The 27,420-nt window shown below is 44.6% G+C and overlaps 2 long non-coding RNA genes across 3 annotated transcripts in view; one reads left to right on the top strand and one right to left on the bottom strand.

The window, feature by feature from the left end:
- LOC114018506 overlaps positions 1-27,420 on the top strand; it is a 241,240-nt gene that overhangs the window by 166,455 nt on the left and 47,365 nt on the right. Inside the window, exons 4-5 of one of the 2 annotated variants that reach the window (XR_003563816.3) lie at positions 11,372-11,754; positions 25,242-25,583. This is a non-coding gene — a long non-coding RNA (uncharacterized LOC114018506). Of the gene's footprint in view, positions 1-11,371; positions 11,755-25,241; positions 25,584-27,420 lie in introns of those variants that run through there. The other variant, XR_006288351.1, reaches the window with a different exon arrangement.
- On the bottom strand, positions 19,864-25,710 carry LOC122464391. Its single transcript, XR_006288352.1, has 2 exons — positions 25,577-25,710; positions 19,864-19,944 (listed from the first exon to the last, which is right to left on the bottom strand). It is a non-coding gene; the product is annotated as an uncharacterized LOC122464391 (long non-coding RNA).

The raw sequence follows: 27,420 nt of genomic DNA, 5'->3' as shown, positions 1-27,420 counted from the left end.
AAAGTGGGGTGGGGGGTTGTGACTAGAGGGCACTGAAAGGAGGGACTCGCCTTATGGTTAAGGCTTTGGCATAGGACTCAGGATACCTGGGTTCAGTTCCCAGCTCTACTGCAGTCAAGTTGTGTGACCTTGAGCAATTCTCTGAGGGCCAGTTTCTCAGTGCTCAGCAGATATATCCTGCTCACAGGTGGCCAGTTACAAATACCTCTTGCAGTGTGTTTGTGCAGGAGAATATTTAATAATACAGATAATTATTATTAATAATAAGATATCAAAGGAGGAGGGCTTCTGGGCTGCAAAAGACTGTGCAATGAAGCTCATTCAGAGGACAAAGGAGCGTACGGTGCAGGTGAGTTATGGAGATGGGAGCGGGAGGTATTTGGAAACTGGGAGAGCCACAGAGTGTATGGAGGAAGGGATTAGACATGAAACGGAGAAGGGCATGATGTGGGGAAGTGTTTTATCCATATTTACATCTAATCCAATAATCATTTCGCCTGTCCATTCCCCCCCCCCCCCCCGGTGCAGTTGTAACTTCATCCCCAGGCACCCCAATTCAGGATGAGGGGAGTGATGCCATGATGGGCCTCGTAATTGGTCGCCTCTGAAATCATGAGCTTATTTCTCTTCAACTTTTGTTGCTAGTTTTTATTAAAAAAAAAAAAAAAAAGCGGGGCGGGGGAGACAAGAAGGGGAAATTCCCTCACTGCAGAGTGTTCAGGATGCTCACGGGCGTTTCCTATCAGTGTAGTCACTCACAATCAAGGAGCTCACCGGTTAAGGCATCACAGATGTCCATCAGTTACATAACAAGAACCAATGACTGTAAAGCTAGACAAATTCAAATAAGGCACTTGTGTTTTTTTTTTTTAAAAAACAGTGAGGGTGATTAACCTTGGAAACAAACTGCAAGGGAAGTGGTGGATTCTGCCTCTCTTGATGTCTTCATATCAAGACTTAAATGGCTTCCCGGAAGATGTGGTTTAGTCAAACAAATTATTGGGCTCAACACAGGGGTAACTGAGTGCAATTCTGTGGTCTATGATATACAGGAGTCAAAATCTGATGGACCCATCTGGCCTTAAAATCTCTGAATCAGTTTCATGCCTGACCACCCAGACGTGATCTTACTTACATTCATCACCTTCACCACAAGCTCTCATTTCGTTCCTGTGCATATCCAGTTCCTCACCGTCCCACTGATCAGACCAATCTCAGCTCTAGCCTCCTAGTTTCTTAGGTAGCAACAACAGCTCGCATAGGCTTTTATACTACAGGTGTGTCGGTTGGTAAGATCTCTTAACCACGTTGGTATCTTGAGTTAAGGCCATATGCTTGAATGTAAGCTGAGGAGTGGTGAACTGGGTCAGGGGCATATGCCAGAGGGGAGAGAGAGAGTGAGAGAGAGAGAGAGAGAGATAGTCATGGGAATAAACTTGGAATGGGACACTAGTCAGGGAAGGAGGGAGAGAGATAGCAGAAGGGAACGCAAGAGCTAGGCTATTCGGAACCTAGTAGGCAAGGATGTTGTGTTGTCCCTTCAGTTTTTTTTTTAAAGTCTTTTATGAATTTGTCCCTGCAGTGCACTAAATGTGTTTAAGTGGTAGGGGAGGAAAAGAAGGTGATCATGAGAAAACGATACCGTTTGATGCACTGCATGGCAACAGGCACAGATCAAAGCTTCCCGTCTCCTCCAGGAGTCTGATTATCTGAGTATAACTGCTCACCCTAGAATTGCCTTGTTGCTAGCATCAGATCATTCTGATGCAAAGAGCAGGGGAGTATTCTGTGTGAGGGGAAGATGACCTTGGCGGCAGACTGTGTTCACCTCTGAGCGCAAAGCAAGCACCCTTATTTCCTAGGGTTTGTTTGGATGGTACCACGCAAGAAGCCCTCTTATTCAGTGGGCCCATGACTTCCTGATCAGTTCTAGGCTCCATGGCTCCCAACACTGTATGGGAGAGAAGCTGATGGGGATGCTGTAGTTAGCGATTGGGTGAACAGCAAGAGAGCAGAAAGTTGAAAGGCAAGCAGTGGTTTTTGCTAATCGCATGCAGTTGAATATGTATTTTTATGATCTGTTCGAAGAGCCATTGATCAGGAGGTGGATGTTAGTGACTTGCTCGGAAGATGACAGTCTTTTTGCTGGTCTCATTACATCTACATGAGAAACCTTGATATGCCAATGGGCAGGCACTGCGTAAGCCTTATCCATGAAGGGACACTTGCACCAGCTTTCTCAGATCGTACAGTTTTATGTGCTGCAATGAAACTTGCCTAAACTGTAAAAGTGTATTTTCCTGGCTATTGTTCTCTCCACTCAATGCAGCCATATTTTTATATATATATATACATACACACACATACCCAATAAATATTTGTGTGTGTGTATATGTATTTGTGTGTGATGTAGTTTTGTGACCTTCCATTTTTATATTTTGCGTGTTGAGCTGACACAGTAAAATGTTGGTACTTATCCCCTGCTTAAGTCAGAGCCCAGCCCATGTGAGCTCCTGCCACACTGGAATCCTGAGGATGGTTTTAAAGTCATAACTTAAAACATCAACTGATTGTGATTGTTCCACTTGGATCAATGGTTGATTATTGTTGTTGCTATTGGTGAGAGAGTTTTGGCCTCACTCCATTGCTTGTATAAGTTAATTAGCACCCTCACTTCCACCTTTTCTTCCTTAACCCTGCCCTTTTTCTAAGCCATTAAAGCCAAGCATGGTCGGAAGTAATCCTCCTTATTGAAATATTTAGAGCCTTTCTAAGGCCTGGTGCTAGCAAAATGATTCTGTAATCCTGAGACACTTAGATCATTTAAGCTCTGTGACTTCAAAACACCAATATTAATTTAATGTAAAACTATCTTTGAAGAGTGTGGATTAGCAGGAATTCATGGGTTTTCTTTCAGCAACTGCTGTTCCAAACACACGGAGCCTGGTTCTGATCACACTCAATAGCGGCATTACTCTTTTGACATCACTGCAGTTTCCACTGATGTATACGTGTGGAATGGAGAGTGCCAAGTAATCACCAGTAACTAGAGATTTTTGGACCAGAAGGGACCACTATGATCATCTAGTCTGACCTCCCGTGTCACATAGGTCATAGAATTTCACCCAGTCATTCCTGCGTTTGGGCTAGCGAATATCTGTTAGAAAGACATCCAGTCTTGATTTAAAGATTTCAAATGAGGGAGAATCAACTGTGCCAGCTGCTCTCTAAGTACTTATGTGGCTGTGATTAATAGAGTGCCTAAATACCTCACAATCATTAATTGATTTTATCATCAATTCTCCTCTCTCCTGTGAAGCAGAGAAATACTGTCCCTCTTTGACAAACGGAGAACTGAGGCACGGGGTAGATTGACTTGTATAAGGCCAATAGCCAGTCTGTGGCAGAGCTAGGAACAGAATCCAGTTCTTCCGACTTTGTCAGGGGCTTTGGCCATTCGACCATACTACCCCTCTGCAGTTATGACTACGCCAAATTGGAACAAAACAATGGCTGACACCAAAACTGTTAAAACAAAACAAACATTTAAAAACACAGCCTGTCCTAAAAAATTAAATAACCAATTGAAATCCTGAAGGAGTGGAATTAAGCAACAATGACCGAAGCAGTGGAGACTAATTTTAACTGGTGTTTTACAATGTTACGTCATGAGAGTGCTGCAGCAAACGTCCCTATGCTTGCATGCTGCAACATGAAGCTTTACAGTTTTTTCCTTCAGTCCCAGCAGCACTGCAGGATTGTTCCCTGCGTTTTGCACTTACAGGACAAGTAACTGGGGGACAGGAGGAATTTCTATTTATTTAGCTTTTCTGCACCTGTGGGTTACCTCAGGATGTCTAAAATAAAGCCTCCTGCATCAAATCGGAGTTGTTAAAAAGACATTGAAAGGGATAGCCCTCAAAAAGTTTCTCTTAGAGCTCCACCTGCTCCCCTCCCACAGAATGTCAATTTACTTACCAGCCAGGAAGGTACTTACCAACAATTCCACCAGATATCTTTCCATCTATGCAGTAATTTTTTTTCTCCAGTATCCACCCCCCAAACAACCCCCCTTCCCATGGAAAAATGTGGAAGAAGTTGACACGAGTTTTTTTTTTTTTTTTTTTTTTCCTCCTTCTTTTTACCATGCTGTGCATTCTGCCATACTAAATTATTATTTATATCGCCATAGTCCAAGAAGCTGCAGGGACCGACCAGGACCCCATTGTGCTAGGTCTTGCACAAGCATTTCCTTTGCTCCAAGATGATGGGTCAGACCCTCAGCTGGTGTAAATCAGCCTGCCTTTCTTGACTTCAGTGGAGGTGCACTGATCTGCACCAGCTGAGGATCCGGCCCCATATCATGTTGCTCAAGAAACAAAATGTGTGCTCTGATTTGATGGGGTGTTGAGCAGCTGTAAAGCCACTGGAAACGGGTGTTGGCCAGCACTGCTGACAGGCAGGCCTTCCGCCCCTTTTCAGGTAATGCAGTCCCATAGCGCTCCTGCATTTGAAACCTTTCCACAAATCCTGGGTTTTTTTTCAGTCTTCCTAAATGGCTCTGTATTTTCTGCCAGCTTTTTTTAAGAGGTTCTAGGGTTTGTCTCAGCCCTGCCTGTTCCTTTCTTTCTTTTTTAAATACACTTTCGGCAAAGAGCGCTGTCTACATTTCTAATTTTTATGATTTTATGTCCCTGTCACCTTCGTCCATTTCACAAGACCTTTCATTATGTGCATATGATGGAGGGGGGAAGGTAGATCGTGTGAATCTCCAGTGACATACATTGCCCTTTGCTGTCTCTCCCCAACTGTACCAGCTAGATCATTGTTCTCTATTGAGGTCATTCGAATGGCAGACCATACCCGGTATTTTCTACCTGGACGTATTTCTTCTTGGCTTATTAATGAATAGTCAGGCTGTTAATAATGCTGGATGGTGGATAGGGTTTAATTTAAGCTAGGAGTGCTGTCATTCCATTGGACCATATACAGGGTTGAATCCAGGTCTGATGTATGTCCAACCTTAAGCCAAATTCTCCTTGGCTTGATCATTCTGATGAAGTTTTTAAATGTACTTTTGTACTTAATACTCACTCAGTATAAGTCTTGTCCGCACTGTGGATTTGTCTCTGTTACAGCCCTCAGTGTAGCTGCACTGGTGCAAACCCCTAGTGTAGAGGGATAATTCCTCTGTTTGCACCGGTAGAGTTTAATTCAGCTTGAGACCAGTGTGAGCTCCACCGGTGCAGACAGGGAGGTGTGAAAAAAGGATTCAGATTCTTCCACCTACTCCTGGGGAGCTGCTGTACTCTCCATCATGTGTCAGGGTTTAGTACTGTAAGATCACCTTGCTGGGGTTGTCCGCGTGTGGTGTTCTTACAGGGGAAGGGCAGTTTCAGGACAGCTCAGATCCCTGGTGCCAGGTTCGGTATTACTAAAAGTGCTGGAGTTTTCTCTCTGATTGTCACTGTGTCCGCATCTGCAATGGAACCATCGTTACTCATTGAGAGTCGAGTGAGAGTGATTATTGAGCAGAATGGCTCAGGCAGCCTAAGGATGCCTGCCAGATGCTGCTGATCAGAAGACGCAGAGTTTTCCAGTCCACGTGTGGACGCACACTACAAACCCTTGCTTGACATTTGTATCTGTTTTAAGTAAGTTGTGCTTGTGTGTGTGGCAGCGCTCTGCTCACCATAGAAAAGCAGCACTCTGTTTACCTCTCTCTGCCTCAAGGACTTCTAAAGGCGGCGAGGATCACCACTAATTTTTGACAAGCAGAAGCAGCCAGTTTCCAAGTCAGATTCACCTCAGGAGCCCTGTCTTCAGCCGACTGAAGTCTTAACAGGCAGTGATAACATGGAGAGATTGGTCCAGAGAGCTGCTGATCACCCATCCTTCCCAGTAAAGTCACACAGAGGTCTGTGGGCTTGCACTGCTCTGGATCAGCCTCATATATTGCCATTGTTTCATGTTACACTAGGGAGGCGAGACTCTTTTATGGCTTGTACAGTATGTGCTTTCCAAAGATGAGCGTGTGTGTGTGTGTGGGAAGGGAGCTCCATGTCATGAAGCTTCAAAACTTTTGGGGGTGGGGTGATTTTTCCGTGGGGGGTGGGTGAAAGAGAGATGTGTTTGTGGGGATAGAGATATGTGCATAAAGATCTGTGAGGTGGGCAGAAGGGTCCCTCAGTACTGTTGTATATACCCCAAAAGCTTGGGCACCCTTTGTGATTCCTATCTGTCTAGGCACTTACGCCGCATCATGGCTTCTGAGCACTGTCACTGCGTCATCTTGAACAATCCTGCTCTAGCCAAGATTTTTATAAAAATGTTTAACCCTCAAAACTATGGAAAAGACTTCGTTCCAGCCCACCCGACTATGGTCTTGCTTCAGCTGAGATTGACATTGAGGTGATCCCATGTCTCGCAAGCCTGGCTAGTCATAGCAGTTTGGTAAAATATGTCTAAGCATTGAAGGTTTTGTACCTTTCCGCCATCATTTGGGAGAGTCTTTTTTTTAGATGGTAAAGATTGTCCCTTCAGCCTCAACTGCTGGCCTGGCACATCTCCATGGATTGATGTGTATGAAATATAGAAACCAAAATTACAGGAAACATCTTCCCATTTAGTGGGTTATAATTGTGTTCCTTCATTACAAAGTTCCCCTCAGCAACTCCACGTGCGGAGGGAATAAGTATTAAAAAGGGGCAACTTTAACAGAGTGCTGTATGTTGGGGGTATGGCAGAGTGCAAGAGGGTCACTGAAGCAACAGAAGGGTAATGAGTGGGGAAAATCTGCTCAACATCTTAGGTGTCTACAGAGATGCAAGGAGTATGGGGAATAAACAGGAAGAACTGGAAGTAGTAGTACGTAAATTAAATTATGACTTATTTGGCATCATAGAGATGGCATAAATCTCATGACTCGAATATCTGAATTGAGTGGTATAGCTTGCTCAGGAAGGACAGGCTAGGTAATAAAAGAGGAGGTATTCCATTATACGTCAAGAATATATTCACTTGTTCTGAGGTTCAGAAGGAGGTGGAAGGCAGACCAGTTAAGAGTATCTGCATAAAGATAAAAGGACTAAAAAATAGGAGTGACATCCTGGTAGGGGTCTACTACAGACCACCGAATGGGGAAGAGAAGGTGGTTGAGGTATCTCTAGAACAAATAACAGAAATATCCAAAACACAAGACCTGGTAGTAATGGGGCCTTTAACTACCCAGACTTCCGCTGGAAAAGTAATATGGCAAAACACAAAATTTCCAGTAAGTTCTTGGAATTTACTGGGACAACTTTTTGTTCCAGAAAGTGGAGGAAGTAACCAGCGGGACAGCAATTTTAGACTTGATTCTGATCAACAGGGAAGAATTGGTAGCGGATCTGAAGGTGGAAGGCAATTTGGGTAAAAGTGATCTTGAAACAATAGATTGCATGGTTCTAAGGTAAGGAAGGAGTGAGCAACAGAATGAGGACAATGGATTTCAAAAAACAGACTTTGAGAAACTCAGAGAACTGGCAGGTAAAATCCCGTGAGAAGAAAACGTAAGGGAAAAAGGAGTTCAGAAGAGGTAGCAGTTTCTCAAGGAAACAATATTAAAGGCACAACAGCATGCTATCCCGATGCGAAGAAAGGATAGGAGAAATAGTAAGAGGCCAATATTTTCATTAATGACTTGGATAATTGAATGGAGTGTGTGCTTATAAATTCTGTAGAGGACACCAAACTGGGAGGTGTTGCAAGCACTTCGGAGGACAGGATTAGAATTCAAAACAACCTTGACAAATTGGAGAGTTGGTCTGTAATCAACAAGATGAAATACAATAAAAACAAGTGCAATGTACTTTCCTTAGAAGGAAAAATCAAGTGCACAACAAAATGGGTAATACCTGGCTAGGTGGTCATACTGCTGAAAAGGATCAGGGATTATAGTGGTCAATAAATTGAGTAAGAGTCGTCAATGTGATGCAGCTGCAGAAAAGGCTAATGGCATTCTGGGATGTATTAACAGGAGTGTCGTATGTAAGTCATGGGAGGTAATTGTCCCATTTTACTCAGCGCTAGTGAGGCCTCAGCTGGAGGACTGTGTCCAGTTCTGGGCGCTACACTTTAGGAAAGATGTGGACAAGTCCAGAGGAGAGCAACAAAAATGATAAAAGGTTTAGAAAAACCTAATCTCTGAGGAAAGGTTAAAAATTGTTGACGTTTAGTCTTGAGAAAAGAAGGCTGCGGGGGAACCTGATAAGCCTTCTAATATGTTGAGGACGGTGATCAGTTGTTCTCCATGTCCACGGAAGATGGGACAAGAAGTAGTGGGGTCAATCAGCAACAAGGAAGACATAGGTTAGATATTAGGAAAAACTTTCTAACTGTCAAGGTAGTTGAGCTCTGGAATAGGCTTCCAAGGGAAGTTGTGGAAGTTTTTGAAAACAGGTTCGACAAACACCTGTCAGGGACGGTCTAGGTTTACTTGGTCCTGCCTCAGCGCAGGGGGCGCTACTAGATGAATTCTCGAGGTCCCTTCCAGCCCTACATTTCTGTGATTGGGGGCGGCGGGGGAGTGAGAGAGAGAATAGAAACATGCACACTTCTGCTACCTGTGTAACGTGACAGCAGAGAATTGCTCTTTCTAAATATCACCATCTTGACTCTGAGGAGTATGTGAAGGTCAGAGCTCTTCTACCCAATCAAGGTGATACAATTCCATGTCGCCACCAGAGGAAGGAGGATTTTCTTACACCAGCCACAGAAGGGAGAGAAACCCAGCGGCCAGGCAAGAGCAGCTTTCAGTAGGCTTTGCACTGCGAGTGCACAGAGAGGGAGTGTGGAGAGTTAACCTGAAACCAGGGCCATGTGGCCACAGTATACATTGTGCGTGTTGCAGTTCTGCTTGGGAGGCCTTGCCTGCGTGTCGTAGAGGTGAATGGCATAGAAATCGTGCTCCCTTTGTGGAAAACCCAGCGGCAGCTGTCAGTGTCAGGCAAGCCTGACGGAGAGATGGCTTCAGACTTTTTCTTCCTTGGGTTGGTTTATATTGTGCTGACACCACCTCGCAATCTCACTGCATCGATATCATTGTTCACCCTCTCATTAAGAGGATTGTGTCAGGGATCCCAGTTGCCCAGCTGAGGTCTCCTAAGGGTATGTCTTCCTTGCAGTGTTAGAATGAGGTGTAACTCATTTGGTGCCCCTCACCTGACTCCTGTCCGCACTCTCAATTCTCTAGCTAGAGTTCAGTGGGGCTTTAAGCTCAAGATAGCTAGCCAATCAGGGGATGGGGGCAGGTTGAAGATCAAATGCCACTGAAGCTTGAGCTAGTAATGTAATTGAGAGACTCGGTTTAAGTCCAGACCTCACTGTGTGCTGCTTTCCACCTACTCGGAGACAAAGTCAAAAACACCACTTTGTGCCCATCATCCAACCGCTCTGCTGACTGCCACCAAAATCAGAGTTTCTCTCCTTGTTTCTGCCATGTGCGTGGACTTGCCCCTGCCTGCCTCACAGACCGTTTCTCTCTCTCCGCCCTTCCCACTTCTTTGGTTATTTGACAGTGGCTTCCGCTCTGTCCGTTTCTAGTGAGAGTGCCTGCTCCTCTGCAGCTTGTGCTACCTGGAGCAGCCTTCTTATGCCTCTCCACCTTGTCGACTCTCCAGCCCTTTAAAATATCATCTGTGAACAAAGCTTTGCCCATTCATCTGTACCTTCCGGCTTCCCCGTTACGAGCCGTACGACGAAGTGGTTTGGTTCAGTTGCCGTAGGCTCGATCCAGCAAGCTACAGAGCACCAGCCGCTCCTGGAGGTTCTGAGAGCCTTTCACTCCCATTGAAGTAAGCGGGAGCAGAAGGCCTTCGCACCTAGCAGGATCAGGAGACAGGGCGAAGCAGACATTCCAGGTGTGAACACTTCCCGGCTTTGGGAAAATTTGGATTCAAATCCAGACTCAATTTTGCAGTTGTTCCTGTCTCTGGATTGGATCCAACTTCTGCAAACAGTGAGGCCAACATCTGCACTGACCCTGGGCAATCAGGGTGTAAATCAGCACAGGATTCAGCCCACTGTGTGTTCTATGTTCTTTTTTTTGTGTACCAAAGCCATTTCAAGTAACTAAATACCTCCCTACTCAACATTCTGACTTCCTGAATTATATCTTTTGTCTGCTGGCTTTATGGACAAGAACAAGATTTTCCTTCCATTGGTTCAGTAAAGGCAATTCAGTTCTCATTCTCTCTGGGGAAGAAGATGTTTTCAGAAGGATGGTTAGATCAAAGGTATGTCTATACTGCAGTTAAACACCCACGGCTGACCCATGCCAGCTGGCTCGAGCTAAGGAGCTGTTTAATTGAGGAGTAGCTGTTCGGGCTTGGACTTAGGCAGGAGGGTCCCAGACCTTGGGCTGCAGCCCAAGCCCGAACATCTACACCACAATTAAACAGCCCCTGTGCCTGATCCAGCTGGCACGGTTCAGCTGGGGGTGTTTAGTTGCAGTGTAGACATACCTTCAAGTGGGTAGGGCACCAGACTAGGACCTGGGTTTAGTTTCCTGCTCTGCCACAGACTTCCTCACATTCTTGGGCAGTTCACTTAGGGCATGTCTAAACTGCAGTCTTAAATTGACCTGATGTCCGCACTACTCTCCTTCTGTTGGTGATGAGTGTCCTCACCAGGTGCGATACCACCCTGGGCTCTCGGCTCCACACAGCTCCGCAGCGAGAGCCCAGCTTCCCTCTCTCCTCCCTGGCTTCTAGCTTTCCTGCTCCCAGCTGGGAGTTGGGGGAGTCGCCCAGAGTCCAGTAGGCTGCCGTGTTCCCGGTGAGGAACCAAGAGCCCAGGGGGGCAGCCGGGCTCTGAGTTGGGGCCCTGGAGGGCAGCAGGGCTTGGAGCAGAGATCCAACAGTAGGCCAAGACAGCCAACAGCCAATGTAAGTAACGCAGTGTCTACATTGACACTGTGTGGGCCTAACAATACCGATATAAGCCCTACGCCTCTCATGGAGGTGGAGTTATGATGTCAGCGTAGTAGGGCACTTACACTGGCAGGAGCAAGGCTGTAGTGTGTACTCTGACATAGGTCAACATAAGCTGCCTTATGTCGCGCTAACTGTGTAGTGTAGACCAGGGCTGTCTCCCTGTGCCTTAGTTCCCCATTTGTAGCATGGGGATAATGGCACTGCCCTACCTCCCCAGGTGTTGAGGACAAATATATTAAGGATTGTGAGATTGCTTTGAGACTTACTGATGAAGAGTGCTATATAAAGAGCTAGGTACTATTATTTATTTTATTTATTACTAATGATGACATGTAGAGGCCAAAAGACGGGGCAATCTGTCCAAATTAAACCCTAAAGTTATTGTCTCTTCTGCACAGGTTGTCAGTGACGGTGATGGCGAAGTGGGTGCATGCTCTGAATTGGCTTGTTTCATCGTTGGCTGTGAAGCTATTCTGGACTCTCAAGGCACACACAAATAGGCTTTTGGAAGGCGGGTGGTTTTTAATTCTATATCCCAAGGATAATCACAGATGAAGAAAAGATGGTCTTGGGTACTTGGCCATACCAGATGGAGCGCTTGCTGCTGTTGGGAGCAATCAAAAGAAGGAAGAGACTGGAATTTCTCTCACTTTAGGAGAGATGGAACATACCAAGAGAAACGGAATGCTTCAGGAATGACACTGCAGGTGGAAAACTTGCTAGTTATGTGGCAAAGAGGCCCCCTGGGGATGAGGGCGACCCATTACATGAGGATCTGCAGGTAAAAAACAAAACCAAACCGAGGCATCAAAAGAGTAAATGATGATGTGTACAAATGCTTGCTTTTTACTTGGGTGGTTTCCCTAGCTTCCTACAACCTCTGTTGCACTCCCTTTTCTGGCTGCTCTCCTTCTGGTTGGATGTGCCCGCCTGCACAAAATAAATCTGGAAATTGCCATGGGCCAGCAGCGACTGCAGTGGCGTTTCTGTAAAAATCATCCAGTCAAGTGGGTCCATGTAGTTAAATCTGGTAACAGTATGTTTTTTTTCACACACTGAACAGATTCCTTGATTTTCTTTTATTCCAGTGGAAATAGCTATATTTTTTGGAGAGGAGAGAATGTCCTTCAAATATTCCCCTGCATTATTTGCACCCGGAACACAGCAGCCTTGTGCTAGTGTGATTTTTTTCAAAGCAACTAGAAGAACAAAAGTGAAAGTGAGTAATCTCTCACAGCTTCAGACAATGTGATGGAAGAAATGCAAGGAAAAAAAACAGTAGAACAAACTAAAGTAGAGGATTAATTTTGTCACCCTTTGTAATTTAACGTAGGGGTTCTCAAGCTTTTTTCTTTCTGAGGCCCCTCAACATGCTAGAAAAACACCAGGGCCCAGCTTGAGGGTGAGGCGGGAGGGTCCCAAAGCTTGGGCTGCAGTCTGATCCCTAACAGCTACACCACAATTAAACAGCCCCTGAGCTCGATCCAGCTGGCAGGCGTCAGCCAGGGGTGTTTAATTGCAGTGTAGACATACCTTCAAGTGGGTAGGGCACCAGACTAGGGCTTGGGAGATCTGAGTTCAGTTCCCTGCTCTGCCACAAACTTCCTCACATTCCTTGAGATCGCATACTCATTTCACATACATCAGTGAGTAGCCAGCAAATAGTTTAAAAAACAAACATGCTTACTTCTCTCCTGGACTGGGTTTGGATCAGAGAGCTGAAAGGCTCCGTATCTCATTTCCAAACGCCAGATCAGTCCACTTCCTTGTAAACCCAGTTTCAGTGGTTTGACTCAGCTGTAAAAGTCAATTTCGGAATGAAACTCGGCATGCCAGCTCTCAGGCTGGGAATGAACCTCCCCATGTTTAAAGAACAAAAGCATTTGCGCATTTTAAATGATAAGCACGTCTGTTAAAAAGAGCGAGGATAAGAACTTTAGGTGCTTCTTATGAATGTGCTTGTGTGGTTAGATGTTTGCCATCTTATACTGAGTAACACCTTACTCTGTGAGTAGCCTCATTGAAAGGGCAGCATCTGGCCCAGTGTTATGGCCCAGTACACCGAAGTAATGGGTACTAAGTTATACATGGCACTGAAAATGTTTAAGGATCCTACACATCAGTGGTGCTATAAAACTTTAATTTTAAATTGTGGTTCTTATCTCACGAGGCAGGAGAGCTCTTCCTGGCTCTGCTACTGACTCGCTGTGTGACCTTGTCACTTAGCCTCTCAGTTAGCCCCTTTTTTAAATGAAGATAATACTTACCCACCTTTTTATAAAGTGCTGTCAGAGCTTTGGGTTAACATAGCTTTACAAGTTGTAAGTATTATTTGTTTGCTAACTAGGGCAGGAATGTGTATAACACCATTAAAGCTCCGTGTTTTTATTATTTGTATGGTTACCATTGTCTCTGTAGTAGGTTTATGCTCAGAGGAGAGGAGGTACAGGACAGGGAATTCTGTACAAGACAAGCTTGTGTCACTGCCAGCATGAGAATATACCAGGCCCCCAAATAAGAATGGAGTGTAATTTAGAGCTTATTATTTCATTGAATCAGCTCGTCTTGGTTCAGGGGTGCCCTTAGCACAAAGCAAATAAATTACCCTGCTCGTTTGCTGTGTGCTCTGCAGCTAGCCATATGTTTGAACCTGATAGAGATTCTTATCTGACTGGCTAAAATTACCCGGTGAAGGGATGACATTTCTTATCAAGGGCTTTGCTGATTCAGAGAGAGGCCTTGTCACCCAGCTCAGAGGCATTGCTCTTCGTTGCACAAAGTTGCAGTGCGAGCCAGCGCTGGCGCGGAACAAGGACTGTAGAGCTTGAGTCCAGGTTTCATTGGAAATTGACCGCGCTGCAGGTTTTGCATCAGCTGCTGGGTGGGAAGTGAAAACAAGGAAGGAAAGTAGTGGTAAACGTGTTCCTTCTAAGTGGGCTTGGCAGAATTAGATTTTTCTTTTTAATATATTTTTGACCGCTATGTTTGTTGTGGTTCATTTGTTTCAATTTGTATCAATTTAAATATTCACAGTTGTGCAACATTACGGGTATTAAGCATTTGTACAGTTTTCACCAATTTTTTTTTTTTTTTTTACTTTGTATGTATACATTTCAGTTATCGTCGATGGAAATATTTGTTTGCCGGTGTGTGTATGCACACAATGAACTCGATGTTGACCAGTATCTACCAGTAAAAATCTAATCCTGTCAAGCCCGCTGGTAAGGCAATCTCAGGTCCACAGCAAAGACCTCAGTGGCTCTTTCCAAAGCTCACGATGGGCACAGCATTATGGGGACACGTGGATTCACCCTTTCTTATTGTAGTCCCTTTAGTCTTCTGTTACCTTTTCAATGGTGCATGTTTCTTCTTTGTCTTCTCCTCCTCCTCCCCATTCCTTATAGCCCATCTTTGCAGACACCTTCTCCAGGAATCTTTCCAGGCCGCGTGTGTTGCGGAGAGAGAGAGAGGAGAAGATAATGCTATCTTTCTTTCTTCTGTCTGCCCCCGTTCTGGTGTAATTCCCTTTTGGTGCTATTCCTGGTTTGGCCAAAGGACATTGCAGTGCGGGATTGAGGCTCCAAAGACTGAGCTGGTTTGCTGCTGCAGGTCATGTATTTTCCTGTCTGCTGATGAATCCCTTTTTTCTCTAATTGTGCCCTTTCTAAGAAGGCAGGATTTATCCATAGGAGCGTACAGGCTGAAGGGTAGAGAATAAAACCAATAAAAGGATCATCTCTGTCAAACTCCCCTAACACATACCTGGAGAAGGCAGCTGTTCATTTCCTTCTTTTGTTTGCTCTCAAAGAAAACTCTTTACCAGATGAATTACTACCTTATCGGGGTGAACCTAAGGATAATTCAGTCTCTGTCCTTATTAGGACAAACTTAACCTGTTAAAATGTCCCCTTAGAATCATAGAATATCAGGGTTGGAAGGGACCTTAGAAGGTCATCTAGTCCAACCCCTTGCTCAAAGCAGGACCAATCCCCAATTTTTGCCCCAGATCCCTAAATTGCCCCCTCAAGGATTGAACTCACAACCCTGGGTTTAGTAGGCCAATGCTCAAACCACTGAGCTGTCCCTCCCCCTTTCCATCTGTACAGGGCTCCTTTGCTCCCAAACGGGGCCAGAGCGTTTTGCATGCTTTTGTACACTTTATAAAAGAAGTCACTTCACGCAGTGTTTTAAAGGCAACCACCTCTGGGGTGGAATGTGTCAGCTGTTTAACAGTTTCAGAGTAGCAGCCATGTTAGTCTGTATTCGCTAAAAGAAAAGAGTATGCATCCGATGAAGTGAGCTGTAGCTCACGAAAGCTTATGCTCAAATAAATTGGTTAGTCTCTAAGGTGCCACAAGTACTCCTCTTCTTTCTGTTTAACAGTGCAGCGCAATGATAAACAACATTCAGAGGTGAAGAGTATTGTGTCCAGCTGACAAACTTCATAGGGAATTTTAGGTGGGTGGAAGGCTATTAGCCAAAGAGAATTTGGTTGGGGATAGCATGGTTAGAATTCCTATGCTTTCAGAAAAAGAAAAGGAGTACTTGTGGCACCTTAGAGACTAACCAATTTATGTGAGCATAAGCTTTTGTGAGCATCCGATGAAGTGAGCTGTAGCTCACGAAAGCTTATGCTCAAATAAATTGGTTAGTCTCTAAGGTGCCACAAGTCCTCCTTTTATTTTTGCGAATACAGACTAACACAGCTGCTACTCTGAAACCTATGCTTTCAGAAGATCCCATCCGTTATGTAACGATCATGTGTGAACAGGCCCTTAGCTGTACGTTGCCTCTGAAAGGCTGTACCTCCCATAGTATAGCACCCCCTGACACCATGCTGCGGCCTCGTTCACTTCTAAGTCAAAGGGAAAAGTACTACCTGTTAAATCAACAAGACTGCTTCCTGCAGCACCTGGTGAGCTCTGACAAGATCACAGCCCTTGGTGGTATGGCTGCAGGCCAAAACTGTCTGATATCCCAGGATATTCTTCACCCTGTTCCTTTTTCTTGGCCTCTGGATAAAGTCATTCCTGGTGTCAGAGGGACAAAGCATTTGGTAGGTAAATTGTCCTAAAGCAACAGCTACTCAAACTCTCTTGAAGAGTCAGGAAGTCCTCCCTTGGTGGGAGGTGTCGGTTAGATTGGATTATAAACCCAAAGGAGACCTCATCACCCTAGAATCTCCCCTGGCTTTCAGATGGGAACCTGTAGCCTTCCCCTTCTGAGAAACTGACACAGCCTCCTCAGTTCCAGCCTTTTCCATGCCAGGAATCCTTCTGCCCCCAGAGCCCTCCTCTCGGCAAGCAGCTGGGGTCCCCTTCTCATTTAGCAATATGGCAAGGGCAGAGTGCTCGCAACCACCTATTTGCAGCCCGCCGTCTGAGAACCCCTGCTGCAGAGTTTCTTCACTCAGCTTTACCTCACAGGGCAACACTGACTCACTACAACTGCTGGGCTTAGTGATACCAAAATGTGCTGAGCCCCAGTCATTTGGTGAGAGCCTGGCTGCCTTCCCTGGCTTGAGCAATAGCTGCAGCACGCAGCCAGCCAAGTGTTTAGCCCCTGAGGTAATGTTCTGACGGAGGTTTAGTGAGCATGCACTAGAAGAGACTCTAAATGCCCTTTGTTCTTAGGTCTAATTCCATAATCTGGGTTCAGACTAGTCATACGCTTGTGATAAATCACAATCAGATTGCAGCTCCTTTCACGTGGAAATGGTGCTATCCCTCCATACACAGCCTGGTGTTCTTTGAGGACAGGCTCTTTGCGTAACCACTGTCTTATCACTCGGAAATCACTAGTCGCTTATATAAAGTGAAGTTGTACCCTGGAATATGGGCACTGTGAAGTTGCATGATTAGGGCTTAGATCCTCAGCTAGTGTAAAATGGTGTCGTTCCATTAATTTCAGTGGGCTTGTCAAGGTTCCTTCCCCACTCTGAACTCTAGGGTACAGATGTGGGGACCTGCATGAAAACCTCCTAAGCTTACTTTTACCAGCTTAGGTTAAAACTTCCCCAAGGTACAGACTATTTTACCCTTTGCCCTTGGACTTCCACTGTCACCACCAAACGTTTATCTGGTTTTATTTTTATTAGGAAAGCATAGTTTGGAAACGTCTTTCCCCCAAAAATCCTCCCAACCCTTGCACCCCACTTCCTGGGGAAGGTTTGGTAAAAATCCTCACCAATTTGCATAGGTGACCACAGACCCAAACCCTTGGATCTTAAGAACAATGAAAAAGCATTCAGTTTCTGAAAAGAAGGATTTTAATAGATGTAAAAAGTAAAAAAGAATCACCTCTGTAAAATCAGGATGGTAAATACATCAGGGTAAATACCCTTACAGGGTAATTATATTCAAAACATAGAGAATCCCTCTAGGCAAAACCTTAAGTTACAAAAAGACACGCAGACAGGAATATCCATTCTATTCAGCACAGCTTAATTTCTCAGCCATTTAAAGAAATCATAATTTAACGCATATCTAGCTAGATTACTTACTAAATTCTAAGACTCCATTCCTGTTCTGTCCCTGGCAAAAGCATCACACAGACAGACACAGATCCTTTGTTTTTCTCCCTCCTCCCAGCTTTTGAAAGTATCTTGTCTCCTCATTGGTCATTTTGGTCAGGTGCCAGCGAGGTTATCCTAGCTTCTTAACCCTTTACAGGTGAAAGGATTTTTCCTCTGGCCAGGAGGGATTTTAAAGGTGTTTACCCTTCCCTTTATATTTATGACAGGGCTCATGCCAAGTTACACCAGTTGAAGATCTGGCCGTTGTTGTATTTCAAGATCAAATTTGCTCAATTTACTCCCCCCCCCCCCCCCAAAAAAAAAAAAAAAAAAAGGGTGTGTGTGTGTTTTCCCTTTAACTGCCAACCGTTCACTCTGTGATCTTGAAAGTCAAGTCAATTCTCTGTGGCTTCTGAATCAGCACCCATAGTAAGTATTCAGTTGAGTATTACTGATACGTTAGTGGCCTCTGTCTGTAATTCAGTTCAGTTGAGAGTAGGTTTTTGGTGGTGGTACTTGAGCAGAAAAGATCACCGCTTGACTCTCAGTTCCCAGGTTGATTTGCAGGACCATCATTTTATTTGTAAACTAAGTTGATATTCTCAGTGATATGCACTGAGGCACAGTGAACACGCAACCCACAGCATCCTATTTAAAACAGCACACAAAAACGGCCATACTGGGTCGAATCAATGGTCCATCTAGCCCGGTGGCCAGTGTCAGATGCTTCAGAGGAAATGAACAGAACAATGAGTGACTCATATATCAGTCCCATCTTCTGGCAGTCAGAGGTTTAGAGACACCAGCACAGTCATATGATGAAATGATTAAAGCTGTTCTAGCTAACATACAGGATGTTTTCAGTCCATGCTATCCCACCTTAAATCCTTGCTCCGAGTGTATGACCGGGTGAGAATCCCTGTGGCTCAAAATTCTGAGCCACTGGGCAACTGTAGGGTCATTCAGACACCTTTGCAGGCCACAGCAGCCCATGGTGCAGTTTACCCATTTCAAGCAGAGTGAAGCTACAGCAATACTGGCTAACCTTTTCTACGCTAGGGGATTGCAGTGGTGTAGCTACGCTGATGGCAGGAATTGGGCAAATAACCACAAGAGAGAAGGATCTACCAGTACCCCAGTGATGTTTCCATGGGACTTCCACTCCCATATCTTTTCCATCTGTCCCTTGCATCAGTCTTTCCTGTGTTTTAAGCCTCTTAGAAAATTTCTATCAAAGCAAATCTTCAGGGAAAAGGAAAACAGGGAAATTTCCCCACTTCTCATCCAGCTCCAGCTCCCATTGAAAATGCACAGTCCAGTTTTTTTAAAAATCCATGGCCTTTGTATTCTATTTTCTATGCTCATCTTGTACATACCAAGAACTATTTGAGTGCTACGTGTTCTCTGGCAGTTGATGGCCCCTAAAACCTTGTTGATCCCTACTTAGGCCTATCACATCTGTCTCCTGAAAATTTCTTGCACCTCAGTCGTTAGTAGAAAGAAAAGGAGTACTTGTGGCACCTTAGAGACTAACCAATTTATTTGAGCACGAGCTTTCGTGAGCTACAGCTCACTTCATAGGATGCATCCGATGAAGTGAGCTGTCGCTCACGAAAGCTCATGCTCAAATAAATTGGTTAGTCTCTAAGGTGCCACAAGTACTCCTTTTCTTTTTGCGAATACAGACTAACACGGCTGTTACTCTGAAATCAGTCGTTAGTGCGTAATTACCGGCAGGAATTATTAGCCAACTACTGTTTTATTTCTAATTAGGCTACTTGATGTCTTGTTATATTATTTACAGTGGGGCCACTTATTTTTTAGAAAGAGGATTTTGCTGTAATTACTTAAGCACGCGCTTAACTCCGAACATGTGCTTAAGTCCCATTGACTTCAATGGGACTTAAGCAAATGCTTAAAGTTAAGCATGTGCCTTAAGTGCATTCCTGAATACAGATGTTCTTTTGAACGTTAGCCTTAAACCAAAGTTGCATAAATTCAGTAGATCTCAGACAGAACTATAAAGTCTAATGACAGTAGCATTTTGACATCTGCTTGAAGCTGTGCGTAATGGAAGGAAGTTATTGCGACTCCCTGGTCTAATCTCACAATGGGTATGCAAGAAGATGGATTCTGTGCAGTGTGGAGGCATGGAAAGTTCACGTTTATGGTGTATCTCAGTTCCTGGGGCGAGATGCAGCATGCGGCAGGTTTGCAAATGCAGCCTCTTCAATTATGGTGCTAAGGATGGACTTTTGTTTTGTGTCTTCCCAACGTCACTGGATATGTGGGCGGTTCAGTGCCATCCAGTCCAATAAACTGCATCCATCTGAGCGTCTCAGGACGAGGCCGTGTGCAGGTCAGGTCTTTCTTTTGGTTCTGTAACGCTGATGGAAAAGCAGCAGGTGGCCTGAAGGTTCCTAGATACTCATGTGCTGAATGCCTCATTTGACCAGGCTTCAGGGTCAGGGTGGGGAAAGAAAGGAGGAAGTTAGAAGCAAAATTTTACTTTAAGTTTTGAGATATTCAAAAGTGAGTGGTGGTTTTGCATGCCCCTACTTTGGGTGGCCACTTTTCAGAAAGTGATGAGCACCCATTCTCTGATAACCAGGCCCCCCTTTAAGGTGTCTCCAGGATAGCACCCCAGATTGCTAGTTACTTTTGAAAATCTTGCCCCAGATGTTTGACTAGTGTACTGATGATAGTATATCACTCTCAAGGACTCAATGGAATATGGCCCAAGGAGTATAAACAGGAGCAATGGGATGAAAATAAAACAAGCAAACCTTAAGTGAAATAACAGAGGGAACTTGCTAACGGGGAAAGCTATTACTGTGAAATAGTCTCCTAAAGAAAGATGTAGAAGCGAAGTTTCCTGGGATTCATAGCTAGACTGAACCAAGTGTTTGACAACGTAACTCAGGGAGCCATCTAGCCCTGGTCCCCAGGGGATGGGCTAGTGCATCTTTTCCGTCTCTAATGCCTCTGATTCATCATATTCCTAAATAATTTACAGGGATTGAAACATGATCATGGGACATCTGTGAAGAATGAAGGATAAAAATATTGGTCTACTAAGAGGGGCAGCTGAGGTGCATTGGGCAGATAGATAATTTAATACCTATTCTTTAAGGGGTTTGTGCAGCCTGGGCATGGAGCCAGCAGAAGCTGCCCTTGCTGGATGGAAGACTTATTGATGTCACCCCAGTCTGTCCTTCCTTTTTCCTTTGGCTTATGTCTGAAAGGAGTTTGTAAGTTTCTGTTGGTAGGGATCACGGTGTTTTAGCTGTGATGTGCAGTGCTTCAGACATTTTGGGGCCTGGGAAGAAGTAAATCACACAGACTGACATTTCTTCACTGCCCTAGATCAAACTTTAGGATGATAAATCATTTGCCAGTGGAAAGGGAACAACAAGCTTGTAAAAATCACTGTCCAGGGGGCAGTGGGAGATGCTGATAGCTCAGGTGTTGATAGCGGAACATGGAACTTTGCTCTTTCAGGTCCCTCTGGTTGGAATCCAGCCAGCGCTAGTAGGCAAGGCTTGAAAAATGTACCCAGAGGCAGATAGTCATCCTCAGTGAATAGCTCCAATGCTACTTATTGCTCATATCTTTGTCGAGGTCTAGCAGTGTGAAATTGACACATGTCTTCCATGTTTGGAGTAGCAGCGTGAAAATGAGCAGCATCCTGTCAGTTTTGCTCTTCTGCAGCCTGGCAAAGCCGTGAGCTGAAGCAGAGGCACGGGAGCAGCCTGTAGATTTAGGAAGACAGCATTGTGGTGTTTTCACATCTGAAAGGTTAAGTTAGCAACACAAAGGCTGGATATACCCAAGTTTAAATTCTGTGGAAGTGGATGGTTCTTGCTCAGGAAAGCCTCCTTTTCTCTCCCTGGGCTATTGGATTTTCTGTGCCCTGCTGGTTGTGATTGCTGAGTTGTCATTAAACAAGGTGAAGCAACTTAGTGGCCTTAGTCCATTTAATAGTGGAGACGTGTCCACAAAACACAGCTGCCGTCAGTTGGCAGTATGGGTTGCCCCTTGTCAGTCACAGCAGAGAGAAAGAGAAGTGGATGCTCCTGGACACTAAACTCCCTTTTTTCCTCTGGAGGTAGGTGCTCCTGGGCTGGGTTAAGGCAGGCCACAGGACAATATGGAGAAGTTTTCTGTCATCTCTGAGGTATTGCTATTTCAGGATAAACAGGGGCCATCAGTCTGATATCTTCCACCAAATTCATTTGTCAGGCAATACTAGGGGTTTATTTTTTTGTTGTTTGAAAGGATCTGTTTGTAATTCTAAATTATATACAAATGTCCATGAACCTATGGAAATCCTGCCTTGGCATATCCCCTGCACTGCAGGTCTCCAGGGAAACCGATATGCCTGGCAGATGAGAGATGGAGTCAAAAGTAATTGTGTAAGAAAGTGACATTTGGTGGCTTATCTCTCCTTGTGTTTTTCCTTGGCGTCTGTTGCTCTGTTTGTTCAGCGCCCATTTAAATAGACAATTTGTTTTCTTTGTGTGTGTGGTTTTTTTAAATCTTCCAGTGACGTAGAGTGAAATAAGTAAGCTATGAATTTAGAATATTTAATTTTTAACTTGGGCCCTCCATAACATCCAGTGCAGTGGGTTGGCTCCTTTCCCTGCTACCTCTGTCTTAAAATGATACAAATGGTTCTCTAGTAATGTTTGCTGCTGTAATATTGTGGCCTGTTACTGCATTATTTTTAATAAGGGTTGTTAGCTCCTTTGAAGGGTGATCTGCGAAGATTGTTGAAAATCAAAAGCTGTTTATAGCATTCTGAAGGGGCTGGCCACAAAGTGTCAAGCTGTTGTTTTAAAATGTAACCAGCTCAGTAATATTAACCAGCTTTGAGGGAGTCACTTTTCCTGCCAGACTGCAGATTTCCCTTGTTTCCACTGCCAAAGAAACATCCTGTAGGATGAGCAGGGCACATTGCATTCAGATTTGATTTCCACACACTCATAATTTCCTCCAAAGATTTTCTTGTTTATTCTCAGTCCAAAGGAGTGTGTTTGTGTGTCTGACCGTTTCAACAACATTTCTCATAAAAGCTAGAGATGGAAAAGACTCATTAGATCAGCCAGTGTTCTTATTCATGTTCCTGTCCATGTAGGATGAGTCAGTGCAGTCTTCCTCTCGTTGTGTCAGTCGAACTTTAACAGATCCAAGTAACAGAGCTTCCCCCACTTTCCCTTGGGAGACTTTTGCACAGGCGCATGCATCTTCAGGAAGTGTTTCCTGATATTTAGCTTAAGTTTTCCCTTAATTTTAATTTAGCTTTTGAGTTAGGTGAGTATTTTTAAAAAATCCTTTAAAATTGCTTTCTTGTTGTTCCTGGATCATTTCAAGATAGGTTAATTTTCAAGGGTCCAATTCTGTCCTCACATAGATAATCTCTCAGGGTATATCTACACAATAACTAGACGCCCGTGCCAGCCGACACGGGCTCACAGGACTTGGTCTGCTTCATTGTTGTGTAGACTTCTGGGCTCGGGTTGGAGCCGGGGCTCTAGGACCCTGCAAGGTGGGTGGGTCCCAGAGCTCAAGCCCGAGCCTGGAGGTCTACACAGCAGTGAAACAGCCCCACGAGCCTGAGACGACTGGCACGGGCCAGCTGCGGGTGTCCAGTTGCTGTGAAGACGTACCCTCATTTACTACTGGCTGTCAAACAGTGACTTCCATACCAGAAATGTTTTTGGGACATATTGGAAAATTTTGGTTCACAAGTTTCAAAAAGTTACGAGTGATTAAAAACTGTTCCAGCCAGATGCACTTCTCCCTTCTTGAATGGTTAGAACTTTGTGTTGCTTCCCCAGGTGTTCAGAGTTAGCAGCATGAAAATGAGCAGTGTCTTGTTAATTTTGCTCTTCTGCAGCCTGGCAAACCTATGAGCTGTACCAGAAGCACTGGAGCAGCCTGTAGATTTAGGAAGGCAGCAATGAATGGTTTTGCCGATGGTCTGGGGAGAGCATCTTGTTGGGGACTGGCTAGTGTGTGTCACTTTTTTAAGGCCCTGCTGGTGATTTGCTTTTAAACTGATTTGCAGAGATTAAACATGGGAACAATAGCCACCTGTGATCAGGGTAACTGCCAGTTATGGCTAACAAATCCTTTTGATTTTTATTATCTTACTGTAACTATCTTCACAATACACAGGGAATGGTCTACATATCTCTCTAGTGCCAAAATACAAATGCTAAAGAAAACATCCCCGTTTATTTGTGTTGGAGCCAGAATGATATGTGGCTTTTATGTTCACCATCTTAAACTTCCAAACATTTTCCTGGTGACAAAACACTCTGGGGAATATTCTGGTCTCAGTTACTCTGGCTTTACACCAGTACCTTTACAGCACCATAAATAAAATCAGAAGGAGGCTTTGTTTAAAATAACTAAATAACATCATGGGTGATGGAGAATATGAATTGAGGGCAATGCATCTGCTTACTTTCCACGTGTGTTTCCACTCACCAAGAGAAATGCCCTGTAATAATGAACTGTTTAGTCTTGTAAAGCAGAGGTTCCACAAGAACTAACAGAATACTCACATAAATGCCCTTGCACAGTGATGACAGAAATAGCTCTGGGACGTGTGGGGAAAAGATTTGGGGACCACTTCTGGAATTTGTGTGTCTGTACAGCAGGATCTGATCCTGCACCTCTTACTCTTGAGAATAGCTTTGACATCAGTGGGCCTACTTCTGTGAATCAAGGTTTCAGGATGCAGCCAAAGTTAGCAAAGAATTTATGGATACAAGATGTGTATTTGAAATATTATTATTATTATTTATTATTATTTTATTAATAAAATACTGCAAATATTTGAGGAGGAGGGGATGCAAAACCATGCACCACCATTTAGAGTCCTGTCCTGACCTCAGCCACGTTGATCCTGCTGTGAAGTTAGTGTGAGTGGCACATATTTGTCCAAAGCCAGAACATGGCCCTGAACTTGGAGATCATCTTACCCTTTTATTAGACTAATTAAAAGTAGAAAGGCTCAGCATTTGGGAATCAGGGTCTTTGCTGGGACACAGAGAATGGTGCAATATGCTGTCACTGAAATAGATCACTGTAGACATTGGAGTTCTCTCATGTTATTTGCCAAGTCACCTAACTCAGATCCCATTACTGCAGCATGTGTGGCCTTTTTGAAGTCTGAGACCTAACCATGGCCCGTTGAATGGGCAGCATGAGGAAAATTCTCTGTTTGAATGGCATTTTTATGGTTTTAGCACCAGACACTAGAGGAATAGGTCATGCCAATCTCTCCCCCTGCCCTTCTAACCTAGAAGATGGAGCACTTGTGGTTTTTCCCCTTCCTGTGGACTGAGTGTCTGGCCTGGTTTCTTATAAAGCAGGATCTCAAGAGCACTCAACAAGCACCCTCCAAAGTGGGGAGTGCCATTAACGGGAGGGTGGAAAGACAGAAGGAGGCTCTTTTTCACTTTCACAATTACAGGGGCATGGAAAGGTTTATGTGGGGGGGAGGCTTATTTGTGACATTTGCTCCCAGCAGGTGGGCTGAAAAATCTCCATTTGTGAGGCTTAGCTGGAAGGAGGGGTTTTTACAGTGTCTTGATTGATACAAATCATCAGATTTTTAAATTGGCAAAAGCTTGCATGGAATAAGTGAATCAGACTTTATATCCTTATTAATACTCTTCGTGTCCCAAAATCATGCTATTTAAAGAGTGTTATCAGAGACTCGTTATTCTGCTTTGTTGTAGGTCGGTGAACTGGAAGCCAGAACTAGGAGTCGGTCTCTTTGATCACTGAACGTTCTACTGATAAGGAAGGTGGGAACTCAACTGTTTAAGGGAAATATCACAGCTCTATGGGAATTGTCACCTGAGTTGCCACATAAAAGGTGTGAAATTATTTTCAAGGAGCAAATTGTTTAATTCAACATACTAATATTTTATGCTTGTGTAGAGATATTCATCTGAGGATCTCAAAGCCCTTCAAAGATACTAATAAATCAAACCTCACAGCCTTCGAGGTGTGCAGTTATTATCACTGTTTTCATGGATAAACTGAGGCACAGAAAGATTAAAAGACTTACCTAAAGTCACACAGGAAGCTTATGCCAGAGCTGAGATTCGAATCCAGATTCCTGACTCCAATCCTGTGCCATAGGCATTAGAGACTGTGTTTTCCCTCTAGTCTGAATCTTCTCTTTAAATGGCTACATTATTTGTAATTGTTTAAAAAAACCCCAATTTGAAATGCTCTTCGTATTTTCCACTGATTGCAGAATGCAGTCTCTCAAATGGAGCTCGTTAACCCTGAAGTTCATTGCATGGCTTCGTTCGGTTCTCTGCACACTCACTTGCTAATAAAAGGCACCCCCGTTTGGAGTTAGTGACTATCGAATGTACTCTCCTTGGTGTCGTCTTGATGCGGCAGCTGCATAGATGCAGTTCGTTGCCGCTGTACCTTGCTTACCAGAGCTAGGTGTTACAACAACACAGAACATTTCCGGGGTGTCACTTTACTGACCTTCGAAGAAAATTAACAAGCACAATCTCCTCCCCTTCCCCCAAGTGCTGAGTCAAGGCTGCTGCTGTATAACTGAGATAGCATCTCTCATTAACCAAAACCGGAAATTAATTAATGGTTGCAAACATCTGGGTAATAGCTATATTTACACTCTGACGCATAAATACACTAGAATGAGCAGCTACTGTACAGATCTTCAGTTATCTTTGGAGCTACCGTAGGCAACCAGAGTGGTTGAAAGACAAACTAGATAAACTGTGGAGGGCAGAATCCAGTATAGTTATTAAACAATTTGGGGCAGGAGCCTTGTCTTTCTGTGCCTTTGGGTGTAATTACAGTAGGCCAAGCTAAATCCACCCCACCACTTTCAACTTCCTGGCCTAGGCTGTTGCGGTGGAGCTGAACCGCAACTGTCTTCTGTCCCAGAGGTGGGCGCACTTAAGCTGTAGGTCAGGCAGTTACTGTCTAAAACAGGGGTCTCAAACACGTGGATGCGGCCCGTGCTCAGGGGAGGAGGCGGGGCAGGGGGGGGATTTGGGGAAGGGGTTGGAATAGGGGGCAGAGTTGGGGTGGGGACTTTGGGGAAGGGGTTGGAATGGGGGCCATGCTACAGGCAGCTTGCCTCAGTTTCCTCTCTTCAAATAAAACTTCCACTTCAAGCTTTTTCTTGGTCAAAAATACCCAACCACCCATTATTGACAAATGTTAGTAAATGGTGATGACTGATGTAAAGTGACTTCTCTGTGCATTTATTTTCTGGTGGAAAGAGAGAGAGTGGTGCATAGATTTCTACTCCAGATAGGTAACGGTCGGTTCCCACTTATTCTGTGGGACTGATCTGCCTACGCTAATGGCTCGGCTAGGTTACGTCTTCAGTCAGTTCGAAAGAAGTTTCTACCTAGAAGTTTAAGATTTTGTCTGCACTAGAAATGCTTCAGCAGCACAGCTGCAGTACTGCACCACTGCTGTAGTGTAGCCACTTAGGGCTAGGCTACACTGGCGAGTTACAGCGCAAGAAAGGAGCCCCGGGTGCACCAGCTCACTCCCCATCCACACTGGCAAGGCACGTAGAGCGCTCTGACTCCGCGGCTACAGCGCTGCTGGTACTGCACCTCGGCGAGTGGAATAGCGTTTGCTGTGCCCCCGCTGGAGCACTGCAGCGCCAGTTTGGACGAGGTGTTGCATTACTGCGCTCTGATCAGCCTCCGGAAACGTCCCATAATCCCCGTAAGTCAAGTGGCCACTCTTGTCATTGTTTTTGAATCGCTGCAGGAATGTGGATATGCCCTTTGAAAGCTCCGTTTCTGAGAGCCGGCTGCTTATCTCCTCCGAGACAAAGCAAGACATTAGTGTGGAATGCTGTGTGTGAGAGAGAGGTGTGGGGGAGGAGGGTCTGCTGCTGTCTGA

This window comes from Chelonia mydas, chromosome 2 (assembly GCF_015237465.2).
Source record: "Chelonia mydas isolate rCheMyd1 chromosome 2, rCheMyd1.pri.v2, whole genome shotgun sequence".
Taxonomy (NCBI): domain Eukaryota; kingdom Metazoa; phylum Chordata; order Testudines; family Cheloniidae; genus Chelonia; species Chelonia mydas.
This window is presented reverse-complemented; position numbering and strand designations above follow the sequence as displayed.